The following is a 22433-nucleotide window of genomic DNA, read 5'->3' on the forward strand; positions in this document are numbered from 1 at the left end:
GTAAGGTGTTAGCCTGCTCTTCCTGAAAAACGTCTTGGAATTCTTGGTATTCAGATGGTAGCTGTACAGGGGTGGAAGTTACAGAGGCTAGACCCATAGCTGGATTCCTTGGGTAACAGGTTGGTTCACAATCAGGAAAAGTTATCTTCTTTGCTCGCCAGTCTATTCCCGGATTATGTGTTTCTAACCAAGGGATTCCAAGAAGTACTTGAAATTGTGGGGCCTTGATCACATCAAACACGATTGCTTCCCGATGTCCGTCCTGACCCACCAGAGTGATTTCAACTGCGGAATGCGTTACAGGCCCTGAGGCTATTTCGGTTCCATCAACTGTAGTAATTACATCTTGGGCTACTTTCGGGCGGAGAGGAAGCTTAATCCTGGAAGCCAATTCACGGTCTATGTAATTTCCAATAGCTCCACTGTCTATGTATGCTTTTATAGCATGCAACTGCTGAGGCTGTTTTGGGTTCACAAGCACCATTGGCATGACAAAATGCGAGGTCAAAGAGTTTGTTTTCAAGCTCGGCAAGCGGACCCCTACGCTTGTCGGGCTAGGTCGTTTCCCGAAACAGGTGTCAATAACTCGTTATCAGTGGCTCCAACCACCTTCTTGGGTGGTTTAACTGGACAACTTTGAAGAAAGTGACCGTAAGTTCCGCAATACAGACAAAGTTGCATTTGTCGCCTTCTCTCTCGTTCCTTCTGCGTTAATGGTCCTTTAACACTGCCAATTTGCATAGGTTCGGAAACGTCAGTACTCTTGGAGTTAAAGTGGGTCTTGATAGGTACTCTGGTTTCATACTTGAGCCGATCTGCTTTTCTATTTTGAAGTCTGTGATCAAGTTGAACCACTAAGTCTATGTAGTCTGCGCAGGCCTGGGGTGGATCTACTATCTGAGCTATAACATCTTTAAGCTCTCCGCGCAGGCCTCGATGAAACAATGTGATCCTTTTATTTTCAGGCCATCCGGTTTCCACAACTAGTCTATTAAAGGTGGCGATATAGGACAAAAGATCCTGATTACCTTGTCGTAAGGATAGCAGTTCGTTGTCAAGGGCCTGTCCCTGCGAGTGTCGAGCGAACAATCTTTCCATGCTGGCCTGGAAGCCCTGGAAATCCCGGAGAATGGGATCATCCTGATTTACCAATGGAATAGACCAATCGGCAGCACAGCCACTGAGGTAAGATAGTACAAAGGCTACTTTGGTCTGGTCGTTGGGGAACGCCCCGGGCCTGCATAAAAAGTGTAAACGGCATTGGTTCATAAAAACGGCATATTTCTTGGGATCCCCCGCAAAACGTTCCGGCGGGGCCAAAGGCATGTGTCCAGGTAGATTGATTTGTACCGGGTTATTCGAACCCATTGTTGTAGAAATATCTCCGGAAACAGGTAAAGGAGTGTGCTCTGCCTGGCCCTGCAATAACCTTTTGGCCAGATCATCAGTTCTTTCCTTGGATAGGATTAGTTCCCTTCTGAGAGCATTAGTCTCCTGGCGGGCTGAGTGCACTTCTGCCCGTAATTCCCCTAAAAGATGGGCCCGCTGATCTGTCTCGGAAGTCTCCATAGCGCCCAGGTGGGAAATTGTGGTAAGGCTTTGCGTTCTGTAACGCTCACCTGGTTCCCACGGAGGCGCGGCGTCGAAGGCGCAGAACTCTGAAGATGGACAGGAAGGGCCCCTCTATTCTGGCTTCCCTGGCTCGTTGGATACCCTCCTGTGCGTGAAAAGGGAGTATTACCAACTGTGGAACAAAGCTCAAGCCTCCCACTCCCTTCCAACCCTCCACGATACCTCCTCCACGATTCCCCGTGAAGCCTCACCTTAGGGTTTGGAAGGATGAGCTCTCTATCCTGCTTCTGATGCAGGGGCGCGTTGAAACCCAGTTACTTCACTGGATTGAGGATTGATGGGAGTTCAGGTAAGCTTGACTGTTCAGGTAAGGCGCTGTAAAAGTTCTGTTCAAAAGTTCAAGCTTAATAATAATGTTTGTTGTCTAATTGCAGCAAGCGCTAATGCTTATGTCTTTTTCCCCTTAGGGGCCGGGGTTCGGAGTGCCGGAGATATGGCGCCGACCCGAAGTGAAACAGTTCTGGATGAGCGCTCAGGTAATGTCTTTGCATTCGCTCATTCAATGTCTTTGTCTTTTTTCCCCATAGGGGCCGGGGTCCGGAGATGCCAGGAAGCGGCAGGACCCGAAATGCAGTGGGAATAATCCAACAGGTAAGACTTAAAAGGAAACTGAGCTTTCCTTATTCCTTTTCTCCCTCTCACCTTTGTTCTTGTCTTTTTTCCTCTAGGCGCCGGGGCGTAGCTGAATCCGGAAGATCGCTGCTGAAGATGGAAGCGCCTTGCAAAGGTGAGTAAAATGCAGCGCTGCAGCGATCGAAACAAAATGCCTTTAAAATGATGTCTTCCTTTTCAGGGCCGTTGGAGAAATGACTCTGGGATGCAGATTTAGCAGGTAAGGGCTTTTCTTCTCCTATTCTCTTCCTTTCTCCCCTTGCAGGTGTTCCAGGGTGCTGGCAGGCATGGCTGAAGTCAGGATGCAGGAGCTGACACGGTGAGCGTCCAGCTGCTAGGTGCAGAACAACGGAAAGCATGTGTGGCTGTTCGGGTGGGGTTTAAATAGCCTTGGAAGAAGTTCCTGGTATGTATCCTTCCACCAATCAGGTATGTATCCTTCCCCGACAACACCCGGGTGGTGAAGTAGTCCTACAGGTTAAGTAGTCCCATTCAGGCCTCAAGAGGGCCTGGATGAAGCAGCAAGGTCTGCATCAGGTAAGTGTGCACCCAAGCACTTAAACACATATCCTCTTCTATGAGCCTGGCGCCTAAGGCGCCAGGACTGGGGTCCGCTATGAGCCGGGCACCTAAGGCGCCAGGACTGAGTCCAAAGGGCCCCGACTTGGGCCCGCTGAGACTTCCCTGAGGAAAATGATGTCTGCCTCTGGGGTTGCTGGGCCCGGCCTGGCTCCTTAGAGGTAGGCATCATGACAGTACCATACATTCCCCCATACGGTTCTAAGCCAAGCTGTTTCTTTAGAGATATTTATTTCTAAACCATAGAGTATAGTTGGGACTACACAAGTGTTATAAAGCTCCACCAGTCCCTCAGTTGATTGACCTCCACATCTTGATAAATATGATCTAATTGTTTTGAAATTAGTTGTAGCCATATCAATGATGGATTTAGAGAAAGTATCCTTGTTCATATTATTAGTCACTTGTACACCAAGGTATACATAACTTGAGTCCTCCTGAATGTATTAGCCTTGTATAGACGAATCATACTTTTTAAAAATATTTCTTCTATTTGTACTGACCATAATAATTTTGGTTTTCCCCAAATTAATGATCAAGCCATTTCCAGGGAAAACCTTTCAAGGGCCTTTAAACTATTCTTAAGGCCCATGGCAGTTTGATCAAAAATGACTATATCGTCTGCATATGTAGCCAAGTCACCAGGCACTTCCCAATTAGTGGTGGGTTATTATTGCAGTTCAACATATGAGTTCCCAAATCGCCCAGATAAATATTGAAAAAACGTAGGCGTCAAGGTACATTCTTGTTTCAAATCATGGTTAACCCCGAAATCCTCACTCAAGTCCCCATCCTGGTTAATTCTGATTTTCACTTTGTTATTCAGGTAAAGTTCTTTGGCAAAGAAAATAATCTGATCATGTAGTTTACCCAACCTCATTTTTCCCCATGAAATATGATGATTGACAGTATCAAACGCTTTCGTAAAATCAATAAAACAGATATAAGGAACCTTCTATCAGTCAAAGCACTACGAATGAAATACATTAAGATCCATACATTTGTGATAGTACTAAAGCCCTTTCTAATACCAGAACCTTCTCCAAGGGGCTCAATGCTTGGGAGCACAGGGTGGGTGATGTGAGGTTATCTTCCCACTCCGTGACAATGTCTAATATGATATGAGGTGAAAACCTATTCCTGGCATAAACCTGGTCATCAGGTATCCCAAAAAGACTGGTCCTGGGTAAATCAATGCATGCCCTGGCTATCCTCTACCTCCTGCAGTGTCCCACGATCACTGTTGCGAAAAATGGTACATTCATCGTAGCTGTATACGCGCGTTGCTTTTTGCGCATACTTTTTATGCATTGTTTTTAGTGCGCACGAACACCAGCTTTTGCGTGGCAGACGTGTTTCCCGATTAGCGTGTCTTTTTGTGCGCACCAGAGAGCCCCGTTCGATTTCATGAATACGTGTTGTTAGCACACGTGTGGGCATTGACAGTATTCTACTTTGGGACTTCCCATGTAACACCCACATTTATGCTAGTTGTTCCCCATTCCACGTGTTCCGCCCCCTTTTTAGGTGACTGCGCTAGATGGTATGCTCCTTCGCTGGGCGTCTCGCGCAAGGCGTTCCTGGTGTCGCAGTGATGTGTTGGACCCGTGCAGATTCACCGCAAGTCTCCACTAAGCCATGTGCAATGTGTGCCATGAATCGACAAATGTGCATTTGTGCGCGTTTTCGCGTGCATGTCCCCTATTTTCAGTGCAATTAATTCCATGAATCGGGCCCTAAAAGCAGCATGTCCCATTCATAATAAACTACACTCAAACCATATGAAATTACAACATTGGGCCCAGTTCACTGTCACCCTCAGTCATCAATATATCACATGCAACATGAATCCCTCCTGCTCGTGGGGACCCTTCCTCACCACCCCAACATTCTCCCCTTTAGTTAATACTTTAACTAACAAATCATAATCATCTTCTTGGGGAACTACCCTACAATCATTCGTCAGACCAGTACCAATTTGAGCATACTCCTCCACCGAACAACCCCAACTCGTCCCCCACCATATCCACAATCTACCCGCTGCCCCAGACAATCATGCCAATTTGGTGGAGGACATCAGACAGCTTCAGTTTGAGTACCCATATGGGAAAAAGTGGTAGTGGCTCTAGTTTTGGTCAGGATCACAGTCATTGCTAGGCAGAATCATATGCAGTACCCTTTGGGAACACCACACACAATTAAGACTACAAGTGACAGTACAAATTCACCTTTGGTACAAGCCTGCACTACACAGTAAAGTGGTAGCGATGGCTGAGCAGCCAGACTTATCTCAAGAGTAAAGTGAGCAGTATCAATAGTTACACAAAGGACAGCATTTACTATGGTTCAAACAAATACTGACTCCAGTTTTCTGAATAAAAGAATATACATTTATTTACACATCAGTTGTAAAACAATTCACTAAAGAAAAGCAGTAGAAAAATCACACTCTTAATATACTACACACCACCCAATAGATTCTGATCAAGTAAAGCTCAAAATTAAGTGTGAGCAAAATGGCACTTCAGCAATTTAAAGGGAGGGAAAGACAAGATAGACAAAAATTAAGCAGCACCAACAAGTAAGTGGCAGGGAAATCTAGAAAAGGCTACTACGGTGAGGAAATCAAATCAAGAGGCCTGAGCCAAAGTCAATGGACCAGAGTCTTTACAGAGGATCACACAGTTCATGGTAGTTTGCGGTTAAGTCTTTGCCAAGATTTTGGAACGAAGTTGGTCAGAAGAAAAGTTACTTTAAAGAATAGAGAAGGACAAGCCTTCAGATTGGCGAAAGATTTCAAAAACTTTCACCGCGGTCGGACGGAACCAACAACCGGGTTAGAACAGTACCTTAAATGAAGAAGAAGGCTGTAGCTGAGGCAGAAGTTCCTGGCAGGTCCTGCAGGCTCACGGTTCCTGAAGAGTGGAGGTTCCTGCACAGCCCAGGGAAGAAACCAGCAGAAGAGCAAAGCAACAAATAAAAGGTGCGCTCCAACCCAAGCAGGGTCCGGTCCTCCTGGCTATCCAGTTCATTTTAGCTGTGCACAGCAAATTCAACCAGAGGAGGGAGGCCTGGCTTGCAGTTTGGCTAACTGGTTGGTCCCACCAGCTCAAGGGGAGAAGATTGCTTGCAGATCTTCCCTGTGGTCGAAGTTTGGAGATTCAGACCTGTAGCAGGGCTTCACCGGGAGTTCAGTCGTGGTAGAGTTCCTCTTCTGTCAGCTTCTCTTCGGTTCTCTCGATCCAGTGGCGACTTTGCTTTCTGAGTCCCAGAGACCTGCTTTTTTATGCAGTTTTCCCCATTCATACAGCCTCGCTGTCAATCACACAGCAGTGTGGCTGTCCTGGCGGGACAGTCACCGCAACCAATCATACAGAGTGTGACATGGGTCTCCAAGGAGAAACTGTGCAGGGAGTCTCAAACCCCTCCCTCACATCCTGTCCCCCCTCAGACATTCAGGCACCTAAAGAAGGCTTCTGTGCAGAAGCCCGCCAAAGGATGGTGAACAAAGGAACCAAACCTGGTTTGCCGCGCAGTGTAAAACATGAGAAATACCTTTACAAAAAGAAATGGCGATTAAACCCAGCAGGAACCAAATAAAAGTAAATGGGGTCCAGCAGATTTAAGTTTGAGGCTACTAACTTAGCCTAAAACAGTACTAGGGCTATTTAAATAGACTGCGGTAGGAAAAATAGGGTAGATACCACTGCCACCAGCCAAAACTTAAAGAAAGGGGAACTAAATAATGTTCCATGAGAGAGAGACAAACTGGGATAACTATTAACCCTTTCCAGAACTCTATGTAAGATAGTTTGAACTGGGTCTGTGAATTTAAAAAGACTAATAAAGTCAGTGGCAACTTTATATGTTCTGGAAGACAGTATTCAGTCCCAGAAAATGAAGTTTAAAGTGGGAAGTCTGAAAAAGACACCCCTGTGTCACTGCACTAAACACACAGTAATAAGTTGATGCCTATGGAGTACGTGAAGCTTCACAGTCTATAAGCACAAAAAGTGTTAAACACAGACAGCAAAACACATGTAAGAGTGGGAAAAAAGGCTCACAATCTTACCAGGTGAAAAAAAAAAGTCCTAGAAATCCAGCAAAGCTGCTGAGGGACTCAGTAGGTAAGGGAAATTAGCCATTCTGGAGAATTGTCCCTAACAGTCATCATGGCAGCAGCCGTCGGTACCTGGGCAGATCAACATCATAAGATTAATTGACAGAGAAGAAAAGAATAAGGAAAATGACAAAAATAGGTGATTTGATCTTCACACAGAGGCTCAATCAAGAAAGTACCCAAGAGAACAGAGAGTCGAACCACAAATCATTGGTAATTCCTGCTTAATTTTCCATTATCACTTGGCGTTAATACAAGGCAGTGATGGCTCGTGTTAGGGTACCATTCTCTGTGTCATTGGGAGGCACAAATGTGCAGCAGGCACTCTCAATTTTTGGGAATTCTCCACCCTCTATTGCTTTATGCACCGGTTCTACAAAGTCATTAACCTTAGTGCCCTCAAATCTTCCCTAAAGGCACTAAATGCTAAATCAGAAGTGTTCACAAAGTGTAAACCTTTGAATCTGGCTACCGAACGCCATTTGGCATTCTCTGTAGCTTAAACACCAGGTGCCATAAGAGAAGAAAAGGAGGTCTCAGTATGACTAAAACAAAGATATTGATCATTAAAGCTTTTGACGATACTGTTGAAAGATAATTAGACTGTCTACTACGTTGCAATTGTTCCTTATTTTCATCATCAAACATAGTCTTTGGTTAAGATGATGAAAGGGACGCAAGGGGCACAGGGAACAAAGGGGGCACAGATGTAACTACAGACATTGAACATTGGACAGGCCAAAACTAAATGTCCCTATGAAAACCGGTAAGTGAATGATGGAGAAACTGCACACACCTAAACTGGATGGAGGAAACTGCCTCTATGTATTGGGTTCACAGGTCCAGGCGCTATCTAGAAAGGCAGCTATACCTACAGCCAGATAAGTGCTGTGAAGCATGGGTCTGCAGTTCCTATCTGTGCCATAACTCTACCTTTGCCCTTAAAACACAGAGAAAATGGGTAAGTGTCTGTATCTTAACAGGTTTTTCTGGCTCTGTAAGTCATGTCAGATGTTGCAAGTAACTTATCCATCCATTCCCGGATTCTTGATTTATTTGTGCCACCCCTACTTCTGAGAATCCCCACATTGAACCAGATCTGCAACTCTTCACACTTTGCTCTAATACATTTTTAGAAAAAATAGCCCCTTCCAGAGTCAATTGTGGTCTTGGAGCACCCTGTATGTTTTTCTGCTCCTTACGATCGGCAACTGAACAGTCTTCATTGATTAGTACGATAGATACCATAATTGACTGACCTTTAAACTGCCCTTTGACTGTACACAAGGTCAGGTGCACGAGATATAGCGCATCTGTAACCTCTACCTCACTCGGGATAAACACCCTAGGGATGCCAGAAGCATGGGGGATGCGAGAGCAGATGTAGAAACATCCTACAGATCTCTCTCTTCCCACCTTTCTCATATGGCTATACCATATTTTAGTCACTGTAAAACCATGTACGTTTATTGTGGGATCTAGTTCATTATACCTATTTTCAATAAAACATTATCAACATTTATCTTTTATCTCCTTGAATTTCACAAATTAGACACATATAAACATTCTGTATTTACACTGGTTGCCATCTTCAGCCATAATGACACAAAGACCATAAAAACACAATATACAGATGTAGACATTTCTTTTCCTAAACAAAATGATTCAAATTTTGGATCTTTGCTCATGCACCCATTGCACTGAAGCAAGCAATGCATTCTTAGGGTGTACTTAACTTCATGCCTGCTTTTGTGCTGGTGGAGGGTTGCCGGTATCTCTTCAGGTATCACTGAAATTAATCAATTTCTTGCTGCCCTCCACCTTCATGGCAGTCGAAGTTGAGCACATCACTTGGTGAGGCCCATGGAAATGGTGTTCATTCCAGCGATGCACAAAGGTGCGGGGGAACATGATGCGATCTATTGGGAGCAGGTGTGTCTTGCTTTGATCGTCAGTAGTCTTACTATTTTCTTCTGTTGTCTGTTTGTGAGAAGAAACAACCCGTGAAGATATAAACTTAACACTTTTCATTGAAGCCCAAAGATTCTTCCTAGACCCTGTTGTGTGCCCCAGGTCCCCCACTCCCAACATCCACCTAGAGGGGTGAGGGCAGGAGCCCTCCCAGCCCCCCAGCCCAGCAGAGGACCCGAGGAGGAGCCGAGGAGGAAAGAGGATCCAGGAAGCGAGCGTGCCATCGGGCCTGCCTGACCCTGTCCCCACAAGTGCCTGACTTGCCCATGCCGGGCGCATCGCGGCACGAAATCGAGGCTGAACCTCGATTTCACTCGAAGGAACCGCCGGCAGGCGGATCGCCGGCCAATCCAAAGGCCATTCTAAGGCCTGTTGTGTGCCCCAGGTCCCCCACTCCCAACATCCACCTAGAGGGGTGAGGGCAGGAGCCCTCCCAGCCCCCCAGCCCAGCAGAGGACCCGAGGAGGATCCGAGGAGGAAAGAGGATCCAGGAAGCGAGCGTGCCATCGGAACAGGGCCTGCCTGACCCTGTCCCCACAAGTGCCTGACTTGCCCATGCCGGGCGCATCGCGGCATGAAATCGAGGCTAAACCTCGATTTCACTCGAAGGAACCGCCGGCAGGCGGATCGCCGGCCAATCCAAAGGCCATTCTAAGGCCTGTTGTGTGCCCCAGGTGCCCCACTCCCAACATCCACCTAGAGGGGTGAGGGCAGGAGCCCTCCCAGCCCCCCAGCCCAGCAGAGGACCCGAGGAGGATCCGAGGAGGAAAGAGGATCCAGGAAGCGAGCGTGCCATCGGAACAGGGCCTGCCTGACCCTGTCAACACAAGTGCCTGACTTGCCCATGCCGGGCGCATCGCGGCATGAAATCGAGGCTAAACCTCGATTTCACTCGAAGGAACCGCCGGCAGGCGGATCGCCGGCCAATCCAAAGGCCATTCTAAGGCCTGTTGTGTGCCTGTTTGGAGCCACAGGAGCCAGGGGCCACAAACTCTGCCCGTGCTGCTCCAGGTAAGCCACCTGCTGCCTAGAAGCGTCTAATTTACAAAGCATTACTTTTGCTCTTGTCTAACTAATTGCTGCCACCCCACATGGCCGCACATGTATTTGCTGTCCTTGCCAATAATGTGCCACTTGGATACGTCCCATCCCATCTCCTGTCACAGACTGCAATGCCTGCCCAATTGCCATTTTGTACCTAGAAAACTTTATACTGTGCCCAGTAAATTGCGATGCACTGCTGTTGGCTGCCTAATTGTGCCATTTCCCATCTAGATGCCCCTGTACTGCACCTACCCTCTTGATAAACTTGATATAGGTACCCATGAACCTATGCATTTAAATTTGCCCCCCATTGCGCTGCTAATGAATCGTCTCATGCTTGTATAATCTGATCCACACCCGTACCCACTATAACTACCATTGCTGTGTCCACGTACTTAGACCCTAGTTTTCTTGGTACTACTTATACCTAGGTGCTCATGGTCTCTCTCAGTGTGTCGTGCCTCATGGTCGCCAACGGACCACTTGAACTGTGTTGTGCCCTATAGTCGCCAACGGACCACTTTAACTGTGTTGTGCCCTATGGTCGCCAACGGACCACTTTAACTGTGTTGTGCCTTATGGTCGCCAACGGACCACTTTAACTGTGTTGTGCCCTATGGTCGCCAACGGACCACTTGAACTGTGTTGTGCCTTATGGTCGCCAACGGACCACTTTAACTGTGTTGTGCCCTATGGTCGCCAACGGACCACTTGAACTGTGTTGTGCCTTATGGTCGCCAACGGACCACTTTAACTGTGTTGTGCCCTATGGTCGCCAACGGACCACTTGAACTGTGTTGTGCCTTATGGTCGCTAACGGACCACTTTAACTGTGTTGTGCCCTATGGTCGCCAACGGACCACTTTAACTGTGTTGCGCCTTATGGTCGCTAACGGACCACTTTAACTGTGTTGTGCCCTATGGTCGCTAACGGGCCACCTTGATTGTGTTGTGCCCCATCATCATTAACAGACCATGCACTCTAGCCCACACTGTGCTTCGTGAATATCACGCCCTCTATCACTAGGCACAGCCCCAGCTTCAACCAGCCACCTGCACTATACTTTTGTGCCACCCTAGCCAGACATCTCAACCAAACAAGGAAAGTAAAGTGCATCTGCGGACCACACCAACTACCATGTGCAGAAACTTGACCTCCTCGACCCTCCTAGCTACAATCATGACCTTTGCTACCCTCAGCTCTCGCCCCCCCCCATTGATAGAAACCTGAGACCCAGGGCAAGGCTACCTTGCATTTACGAACCTAAAAGAAACAGTACGAACAATACTGCTAGACTCCCATCTTTACAGACACACATGGATAAGCAAACTCTAGCTACGACACCTTTAACTCCAACCCTAACTCCTACTCACACCTACCAAAAGATACGCCAGAGTCAAAATAAGCACACAAAAAGACTGGTAAGTCATCCCATTCCCAACAACACCCTAACTCTTACTGGATCCCTTATCAATGCCAGATCCATGGTAGCACATGCAATTGAAATTGCTGACATACTGAACAACAGTAGCATTGACTTCCTTGCCGTAACAGAAACCTGGCTCCATGAGGCAGCAGGACCCTCACTGATGTTAGCCATACCTGACAACTACCAGATCCACAGAGTAGGCAGACCTAATGCTAAAGGCGGTGGCCTAGCAATCATCGCGAAAACCACCTTGCCTATCCGACTCACCACCTAACACCCCTGCGCTTCCTGCGAAGTACTTTCAGCAAAAATGCAACTCTCGAATAACCGCACGCTAGCCTTTCACCAGGTCCCCTGGGAACCTTTGAAGATGACCTTACTACCCTCATAGCGAACAATACCCAAAAACACTCGCAAATGCTGCTGATGGGCGACTTCAACATCGGCTTCAATGAACCAGGCAATAAAAATGCCCTTTCTATAACAGCTATCCTAAACGACCAAGGCCCTACCCAAAAAATTCTCTCCCCCACACATGCTAAAGGCAGAACCCTTGACTGGGTCTCAGAACTCAACTGTAACATAGTCATCACCTCCATCACCCCTCAACTATGGACCGACCACTTTCTAATAAATTTCACTGCCACACTTGACCTCCCCAGCCCCAAGACTATCAAAATGATACCACCACTCCCCACCAGAAATAAAAAAGATATTACTACAGAAAAACTTATCCCCCTCCTCCTCCCCACTATTAACGGTCTGAAGGACAACACTGACCCAGATACACTAGTAGACACCTTTAACAAAGCTATGTCTCACGCACTAGACACCATTGCACCTGCAAAATTATGCAAAGCTAAGCAAGAAGCCCACCTCAACGCCTGGTTCACCCCCCACCTTAAGGACCTTAGAAAGCAGAAACGAAAACTCCAAACCATCTGGCGTAATTCGCCCACTAACGACAACAAAGCAAAGTTAACCCAAGCTACAAAACACTACAAGTCTGAAATCATCAACACCAAAAGAAATGTATTCAATGACAGAATTACCAATGCCAAATCGAATACCAAGGAACTATTTGCCATCCTCCGGGAAATGGAATCCCCTATCCAACCATCTGACACGGTCCCAAAGGACAAGATATGGTGCACTAATATACAGAATGCCCTATCTAACAAAATCTCAACCCTCCAACTTAAAATAACGAACAAAAAAGACGCCCTCTCTCTTACTGATCAACAACTGCCTCCAGTAACTGAACCTACCACTATCCCCCCTTTTAGCTTTAAACCGATCTCCATCATCGACACTGAAAAGGCCATCCTCTCACTGAAGCCCTCTAACTGTAAGGGCGACAGCTGCCCAGCTCAAATAATAAAGGACGCTGCCAGAGACTTAGCCCCTTTCATCTCAAAGCTCATTAACTCATCCTTCAAATCTAACACAGTGCCAGCCAACTTAAAAGAATCCTGGGTCCTCCCCTTCTCAAAAAACAAACCCTCGATCCTTCTATCCCGACTAACTATAGGCCCATTACCACAGTGCCCTTCCTACTAAAAATTATCGACAGAGTAGCCTATCTCCAAATTCAAGAGTACCTAGAAGCTTATCATCTACTAGGCTCGCGCCAATCGGGCTTCCGCCCGCTCCATGGCACGGAAACTGCCCTGATAAACCTCAAAACCAAAATTGAGGAATTTAAGGATAATGGGAAAACAGCGTTGCTACTCTTACTGGACTTGTCAGCAGCTTTTGATTTGGTGGACCATGCAGTCTTATGCAACCACCTCAAGCTGGCTGCCAACTTCACAGGAGACGCTATAGCTTGGGTCCATTCCTTTCTAGCCAACCGGACTATGAGAGTGTTCTCCTCCACTACCTGTGCTGACCCCATCCAAATCACATGTGGAGTCCCACAGGGTTCCTGTGTCTCACCCACTATGTACAATATCTTCACCAAGCCATTGTTCGACAAGTTGGACAGTCTGGGCGTCACCTACACTAATTACGCAGATGACACCCAGATCCTCATACCCCTTTCGGGCAACTACGAAGTGGACCTGGCTCTGGTGAACAAAATTTACATCCTCATTCAAGCATGGATGGCCACACATGGCCTCTGCCTGAACGACGATAACACTGAAATCCTGCTCCTCGGTTCAGACCACAAACTATCCAAACTCACCCCGGACTACACCTCATTTAACATTGATAACAATACTATTAAGGTTATGCGCAAGGTCAAAACGTTGGGTTTTTACCTTGACTCAGCTCTCACCCTCAAAAAGCAAGTGAATTCCCTCGCCTCCTCAACCACCTACACGTGTAAACTCATCCGTGCCGCCAGACCCTTCCTGTCCAGTGCCAGCTGCCTCACCTTGGCCAATGCCCTTGTCATGTCTAGACTCGACTATTGCAATGCCTTATACTCAGGTGCCAACAAGTCGGTCACTGACAAACTCCAGAGATTGCAAAATAACGCTCTTAGAGCAGCTCTGAACATCCCACGCAGAGAACATATCTCCAAACATCGGATTGAAGCCCATTGGCTAAAGATAAAGGACAGAATCCTTCTTAAAACTATCTCCCTCACTTCTAAATGCCTCAACAATCAAGCACCCCCCCTACCTAGCGGAAAGAATCAACTGGAGACCCTCTAACCGACTGACGAGATCTGCCAATACCTTCCTACTGGAAGTCCCCAGATTCAAACTTACCACAGCGGGCGGTGCAAGTTTCCCAGTTAGAGCTGCACAATCATGGAACACACTCCCACCCGACCTTAGATGCCCTTTACCCTACACAAGATTCAGATCCTACGCTCTCAAATGGCTGCACAACAACGACATGCAACGTCCCTCACCCTAGTGGTAACGGCACAACCTGTTATAATGCTGCTCTCTTTGCGTTTAAACTTGATATTCTATATGCATTGTATCACCTACTGTAACCAACCACTGTTTTTCTGTAACAGCCTGTGTCAGGCTTTGTAACTAAGTTTCGAGTCCTCTTGTACTGCTGCGCCCAGATGCCCACAGGCTCGGAGCGCATTACCAAATAAATAAACAAACAAACAAACAAACCCCTTTCCTAGAACCTCTGCAGTCCCTGTGTGTGTCTGATATTGTGCATGTAGGTGAAAGAGGTGTGTGTAACCTATGCCTCTTCCAGATTTCAGGAGGGCTTAGATGGTTGTCCTTTCCTGGTTGGTTTCTCAAATAAAATAATGCAAGCAGAAAGCAATAATGGCAGGATTTTTTCAATGCCTTACAAAACTTGATTAAATGGGCCTTTAGGACCCCATGGAGCCTCTCCACCATCCTGTTGGCCTGCAGGTGGTAAACAGAGCACAACCTTTTCTTGATCCCTAAAAGGAAAGTCATTTCTGTGAACAAGGCATCAAGAAGTGGGTTCCAGTGTTGGATTTTAGGACCTCACAAATTCTGCACCGCGGAAACACCTCTCTCACTAGAAATGTTGCTGAGGATTTAGCATCAGGATGTACACAGGGACCAACCTCAAGCCACTGGGAGAATGACCAAGCCACCACAATCAAATATCTGAAATTACTGCAACTCGTAATCATGTCCGTAAAGTTAATGTGGAGCTTCTTGAATGGTCCAGAGGGCCTAGGCAGGACCCCCCACCCCCTTACATACCACATTGTTTTCCAGGATTGAATTCCTTGCACACTATGCAGTTACCTGTTCTTGTAGGTTAGTATTAAAACATTCTTCCTGGTGCTCTGCTGTGATGTGTTGCCGAGATGTATTCAACGGGTTGTGCAGTTGCTCTAGAGACAAGAGAAGCATCTCTATGGGCATTACTACATTCTCGTCACCTCCTGCCTCCACAGCAAATCTGTCTGTGGGAGAACACACCCTCTCTTCTTCCAGAGCCCCTGTTCTTCTCTAGGGGCTTGATTTATCTTGCATTTCTATGATCTGAAGCATCATGACTGCAGTGTATGGGACTGGTAACTGTACCTTTTGGGATACGGTTTCCATTTTCTGGGAATCTGTAAAGGGTAAATATGCTGCGTCCTTCATCGCCTTGTCTTTGGCATCATGTACGAGAGCTATTGGATTAGTACAGTGAGTATGCGCACTGCATTTAACTAAACATATCTCTGCTGGCAAAGTTCAAGCTTCAATTAGTCAGGATAGCAGCAGAGCATGCTGAACAGGGATATGGTCAAATCTCCTAAACCCGATACTCTGCCATCTTGATAACTCAGAATGTACTTTGCAGGTGACTTACGCAGAGTCAGAATAAACAGTGACGGTTTTCCAAATACTAATTTCTAGCACCTCTGTAAGTGCCAATAGTTCTGCTGCTTGCACAGAGTAATGCAAAGGCAATCGTCATTTCAGTCTGACACGGTATTCCCCATTCACAAAGCCCACGACAGCTGCATCTGTATGTCTTTCAACAGTGTCCTGATCTATGGTTGAAGGCCCATCAACAAAAAGTACCACACCTCCCCAGGACATCCTCTTTCACATCCACCCTCTCTTCCTCCTTCCTATTCCCCCTCATAAGTGTCTCAATTGTGGACAATGTCCTCAGGTTTCCCTGGTTTGGCTACAAATGTTGCAGGATTGACTAGGTGTAACCGCATGGGATGTATTGACGTATTTAGTAACATTACCTCATACCCCGAAAATCTTTGGGTCATTGATGCCGATTTGAACTTTTCCAAAATTGCAAAGACGGTATGCTCTATGTACAGTGTTACCAGGCAACCAATAGTGATGGAGGAAGACTTTTGAATCAGCTGCTGCTAGAACTTGCTCACAAGGGAACTGTCCCTGCATTACTGGGTCTAGTAGTCCACTGTAATATGCTAAAGGTTTGTGTCCTAGTGATGTTTGCTGTGAAAACAGAAAAAATGGCTTGATGGCTTGTAATTCCGGGTCACCAGGACGGGAGCATTGCTGACTGCAGCCTTAAATTTCTTAAAGCAAGTCCCCATTTCCTCAGACCACTCAATCAGACCTTTTACCTTCTGTGCTCCCTTGAGTGCCATCAGTAAGGGTCAAACGTAACCTGAGTAATGAAAAATCCAGGATCTACAATAGTTACAGTATCCCAAAAACTGCGGCATCGGTTTCACTGTGACTGGCTGAGATGTATTCTGAACTGGGGTGGCTCTCTCTGGGATTACCTTTCTTCCTGCACATGATGTTACTTTCCCCAAATACACTACTTTTTTTCTGGAAGTACCAACATTTTTCTTTGTCCACTTTGTACCCCTTCACTGCGAGCAGGGTGAGGAGCGTTATTGAGTCTCCTCGACACTGCTCCTCGGAAGTGCTACAGGCTAATAGAACATCCACATCCTGAATTACAGTAGTGACACATGTGAGTTTAACAAATCCATTTGAACCACCCTGTTGAAGACACTCAATGTTCAGAATACCTTTGGGATAACTTTGTGTGCTCTATTCTATGACCACAATGCGTAAACGCTGTGAGGTACTGAGAATCAGGATGTAAGGGAACTGAGAAAAATGGATTTTGAAATTTGTATTTATTTATTTATTTATTAGGATTTGTATAGTGCACATCTGCCCACGGGCATTGTGGCACTTGTCAGGTAGTCTTACTTAGTACATGTCAATTCAAGATGCATAATATACAACAGGTAGGTGGTTTAAAGCCCAAAAAAAGAACTGGAAATACTACTCTGTTACCACTTTCAGTCCACTAAGCAACTTGCCACAGAAGACCATCAAGAAGAATCGGCATCTAGTCAAACAAGCAGGGACATTGAGCAAAGTACCCTGTTTCACTTTCAAAAAGAACATGAATTTAGAAGACTCTCTTATACACACTTTTTTAGAACCACCCCCACGAGTCAACAACACCTTGCAGAATCTTCTTCCCATCGTGGGTCACTACAAATGTGGAAAATGCATTGCTTGTGCACTTACACTACAGAACAAAACTTTTGAACACAGAAACATCAAGTGGGCAATGAAGGAACACACTAATTGCAAAACTAAAGGTGTTAGTTACATCATACAATGCCCTTATGGACTACTGTATATATGTAAAACCATCCGCCCAATCAAAATGCGCCTATCAGAACATCGATCATGCAAGATCGCTGATAAACCTCTGGTAGATCACTTTAGTGAGAAGAATCATAACGATACAGATTTAAGATGGTTTATCATTCAAAAAGTAACATCCACCATAAGGGGGGGGGGAGATCTCAACAAGACCCTAACCTTATTAGAACAGGGGTGGGTCCACAAACTGGATACTGTAGTGTCAGTGCTCAATGTCTCTTTCGAGTGGAAATCTTTCCTTTAATGAACGATGTTGATCCCTTCATACATGTGTTTTCAATTTCTGCATCCTACCAGTCCAGAATGACAATGTAAGACTATGGAATTTTGCTGTGCACTGTGTGCCCCTAGAGCAGGCATCTACAAATAGACTCCATAGCTGTGCACAATGTACTGAGATACCCGGTCTGGCCGGAATGAGATATGACGTTATGTTTTAAAGTGATTGCACATTCAGATCTTACATTTATGTACCTTTCACCTTTGCTCCTTCCTAACACTACTGATTAGATATGTGGCAGTTTTTCTCACAGAACGATGATATAGAAATTAACACATGTACCAAAGCTTTATAGACAAAACACAGCTCCCACATACACACTGTTATCCCTGCTACTGACGACCACACCAGCGTTTTCTCTGCAAATGCTGGCAGCTTAATAAATCGCCAAACCTCCACTCGAGTGGATTTTTGTATAAAACATGACGTGCCGTTACTATGGCAAAGGCGGTATACATTTGTTTTAATTTTACTACATTTATGCACCCCTCTATGGCACCCAGTATAATTGCCTTATTAGATTTTTAATGGACATTTCAGGTAGTTATGGATTGTTATTGATGCATCAATAATGCATACCATTCCAATATGGCCGCCGGTACATATTGCCATGTGACCTAGCAACATCATTAGCAACGCTGCAGTGCCGGGTCTGCCACGAAAGAAGGAGCCCGCTTCTACGATCGTGACAAACTAAAGGATTCCGGGCGCATTAATCAATCCCGCACCTATATTGAGACAAATGCCACTAGAGGTAATCCTGCCTGTAAAAAAGATTGCTTCTATGCGGTGGATTATTCAATCATAGCCACCAGTCCTACTAATCGTGTGCCTTTCCCTAGGACATGCTCTCCTAGAATCCATCCCAACCACACATATAGTGCAAGAGAAAGTCAACAGCCACCTATGTCCAGGTAAGCGTACGTCTGTCTGACTTCCTAATTTTTGCACAACTTAGCTGTGCCCCATGTTTATCACTGAGTAGGAGACAATACTTAGTTCTCCTATCCTTCATTTTCTCTTTACCAACAGGAGTCCACTGTGACATTGATCGATGAGATACTGTTTACCCATTATTACATCTGTGGCACAGGTAAACCGTGTCCTTGAGTCACATATGAGACACAGAGTGATTTTATCACTTTTTGAAACATGTTTGCTCAGCACTCCCCTAACTGAATCTCATTCGTCTGATCGATGCAAGCACTATGCACCATTCTCCGCCTTCCTTATCTGTGCTTGAGAAAACCACCCTGCTCTTCTTAATCACTGCAGCCTCTAAGAGAATCAATGGTGTCTGGTGTTACCTCCTCCAGCACATCAGGCCGAAATAAAAACTCAATCAGTAAGTGTCAAGTCTGATTTCTGATCCCTGGACCCAACTCAAAAAACCCATAAACCCATAAAGAAACAATGCTGAATGTACTATGTCCCTCCCTGGTCGTGCTGTCGCTACACTAGGTATGCAAGTGGGCTGCTTCTCTTACCAGATTCAAGCCTGGGGTTGAGCATAATATACCTTCCTCTGTGAAAGCAATCAACATCTGTAATTTGCTCAGGAGGTCTCTTCCGAAAAGATTTGCTGGGATATATTGATAATGCAACATAAGGACAGATACATTTTTAGTACCTACCTTAATATGAAGATCTTCAGTATAGGGACTGGCAGGATATACTGAGAGAATCCTTGTCTGGCCATCCTTCTGCGTGACACGGGGAACTCACCTTCCTTAATGCAAAATTTGATAGCACCTGTGTCAACCATAAATGAGAACATTCGGTAACCTACCTGCACACTTATCCGGGGTTCCTCTATTGGATCCGTGGTAACGGACAGGAGTGGATGGACACATCAAACACCGCTGTGGGCTTTCCTACTTGTACTATGTATTAGCACCAGGGAGCAGAAAATGATTCCCTCCAAAAACACTTGCTCCGGTATAAAGAGCATGCTTTCCTTGGTGTAAAGGATTTTTGGGCCATGTCTGCACTGATGCTTGTCAGTGGGATCCCATAGAGCTGTGCAGCCCCAGTCACTGGGTTTTGTTCAATCCATGCTTGCTGCGATTGCACAGAGCCTAGTATGGCACGGTCAGGGCTTGCATCTGCAGAGCTTCCATTTTGAAATATTGCAGCCTTTCATGACAGTCTCGTGACCTGTGCCCCAACCTTCTACATGACCAACACTGCCCACCATAGAATCCTCCATAATTATTTCTCATTTGCCCATTAAACTGAGGACTCATTCCTCAAAACCTGCCAAAAGACCCACTTTCTCATGGAAATCCTTCCCTGTCCCTCGGACACCCTCTCATTGCCTTGGACAGGGAACATACCTGTCCAACCACCCCTGTGTCATACCCAATTCACTGTATCCCTGTTGTCCGATTTCCCCTGCTGTCCCTCCGTAGAATTTGTAATTACTGCCCCTTCCAGACAAATCTTTATTTTGAACAAGCTTAGCCTCTCCCTCTTGTGCCTGCTCTATACTTTACTTTTTTCTCTTTTCTTCTTTTACAAAAATGCACAATGTGTGCTTGAAGCTCCTGCCAACTCTTGGTCTCCTTTCCTACCACCTTATCTAAATCATGCTGAAACTCTTTAGGGAGTCCTTTCTTTAACATATGTTAATACATTGCCAGCTTTGATCCCACCCTTCTCCTGCCTCAGCTCTCCAAATCTCCTGAATTAACTTGATGTGCGGCAGTATCATCCTCCGATTTCATGTTTTTGTTAAGATTGAATTTATTTCCATCATATCCGGATACATAATTAGCATGGCCCCCCAAACCAGTGACCTATAATTATTAAACGCTGCTTCGTCATGAGTATTTGTGTCTAACAGAACTCACGATTATCCGACTTTTTTCCAAAGCTCGTCTGACCACTCCCCCATCATAGCACTAAATAGGCTTTTCATATCCTCTATGGCCAATGTGAGACCAGTGGTATGTTTCTCCAATGTATAAATCCACTTACCAGCTCCAGCAGTGAGCAAAGGGAGTGCCTTCATTAGGTTATTCTAGTCCATGTGTGACCACAGGACATAAAAGCCCTTTTTTGACACTTGAGTAGCGTTAACTGAGTTATACCCATTTTAACTGGGGCTTTCCCTACTTGCTACTGCCATGCGAGTACCACATTGTGTCCTATAATTCCATGGTGTATTACCTATTACCACTACTGGAGTGGGAGGAAGGGGAACTACACCATGATCTCCCTGCTCTCGCTGCTCAACATCCAATTCCCTTCCCACTTCATCTTGTACACCGGCTGTCACATTACCTGACCATTTTACAGGCACAGAAGCATACTGAACACTACCATAGCGTGTTGTCTCTCATCCTCCTTGCTCGGCCCCTGTACTTGTCGCAGTATCCCCATCCTCCATGCCCACCTCAACCGCTTTGATAAGTGATTATCAAAGCTCACAATAACCTGTCCATGCTTCCACCTTCTTTCTTCTACATCCCTTACCTGTCTTTTTCCTGCTCTTATTCTCTTTGCTGCTGTAGTGCACCATCTCTTCCTCTGCTAGCCTCAGCGCGTATTTCATATTTTCCCGCTCATGTGTGTCTATCAATTCTTGCAACCTATCCTCTATCCTAGCAGGAAAAGTCCTGACTTCTTCCTTTTCCCTCATTCTCGATCCTCTATCCGCGCGTCTAGCTGCTGGTCCCACTTTCTCTCGTTCCTCTCCCCATAATCTGTCTGCTAATCTAGCCGTCGGGGGAGTTATTCCCCTTCAGCATTCCATTCAGAACCTCTTGGTAGCATTACCTATTGATGGAGTTACCCTTTTACTCCCTTCACAATCCCAATTCTCAGAAACTGTAACTGATGGAGGTGTTACTTGTACCTGTCTCGTAACTGCTGGCGTAACCGCTGGGGAAAATGGAGGCACAAACTCAGGGTCTGTGTACCCCTCTGGGAGCAATACAGGATAGCACTGATATGGGGGTGGTGAAAAAGAAATTCCTGCGCCTTCCTTGTTTGGCCCCTTTTCCACAATTTGACCACTATGGCCCTTTCCACATGTTTTGTTTATCCTCCAGAGTTCTAAGACATTTAACCGCTTTTCTAGGTGTGAGCCCTTGTGCTATGTAGTCAAACGGTATGCAGATTTTCCAATATCCCTGTATCATAAGTTTTCTCGACAGGCCAAGAATTGATCATTTTACCCTTACTTTCCTCCAGCCATTGCCTATGGTATTTTAGAATGTTCACCTGACGCTAATGATTCTATGCAGTCTCCATACTCCAAGCCAAGTTATCAAATAAAATAATTTCACAAAAACCTGATATTGAGTCGAACCCAAGGGACAAAAATTGTTTTCACCCAAAGATCTCCCAGTTTCTTATTCGGTCCCTACACTCACTCACCATTCTCGTTTATACTTCAATTTACCTCGATCAGCTATTTGCTTCAATTCTACTTCTCACTCGTACACAAAAGACAGCATCTTAAAAAAAACCTCTGCAGGCCAATATCTGTGAGATATTCCCACCACTAGAACATGGGAGGGCCGCAATGCTTTCCACTATAGCATTGCTTCCCTCGCTCTATCTTGTATTACTAGTACAGATCTTTCTACTACAAAACAGGCTTTTCCTGTCTACAGGATGTTTCTCCTTCCCTAACCAAGAAAATCGAGGTGAGGGCTCCACCCGCACAGTAGATACAC

Source organism: Ambystoma mexicanum, chromosome 5p, assembly GCF_040938575.1.
Source record: "Ambystoma mexicanum isolate Mex_15411 chromosome 5p, UKY_AmexF1_1, whole genome shotgun sequence".
Lineage (NCBI taxonomy): Eukaryota > Metazoa > Chordata > Amphibia > Caudata > Ambystomatidae > Ambystoma > Ambystoma mexicanum.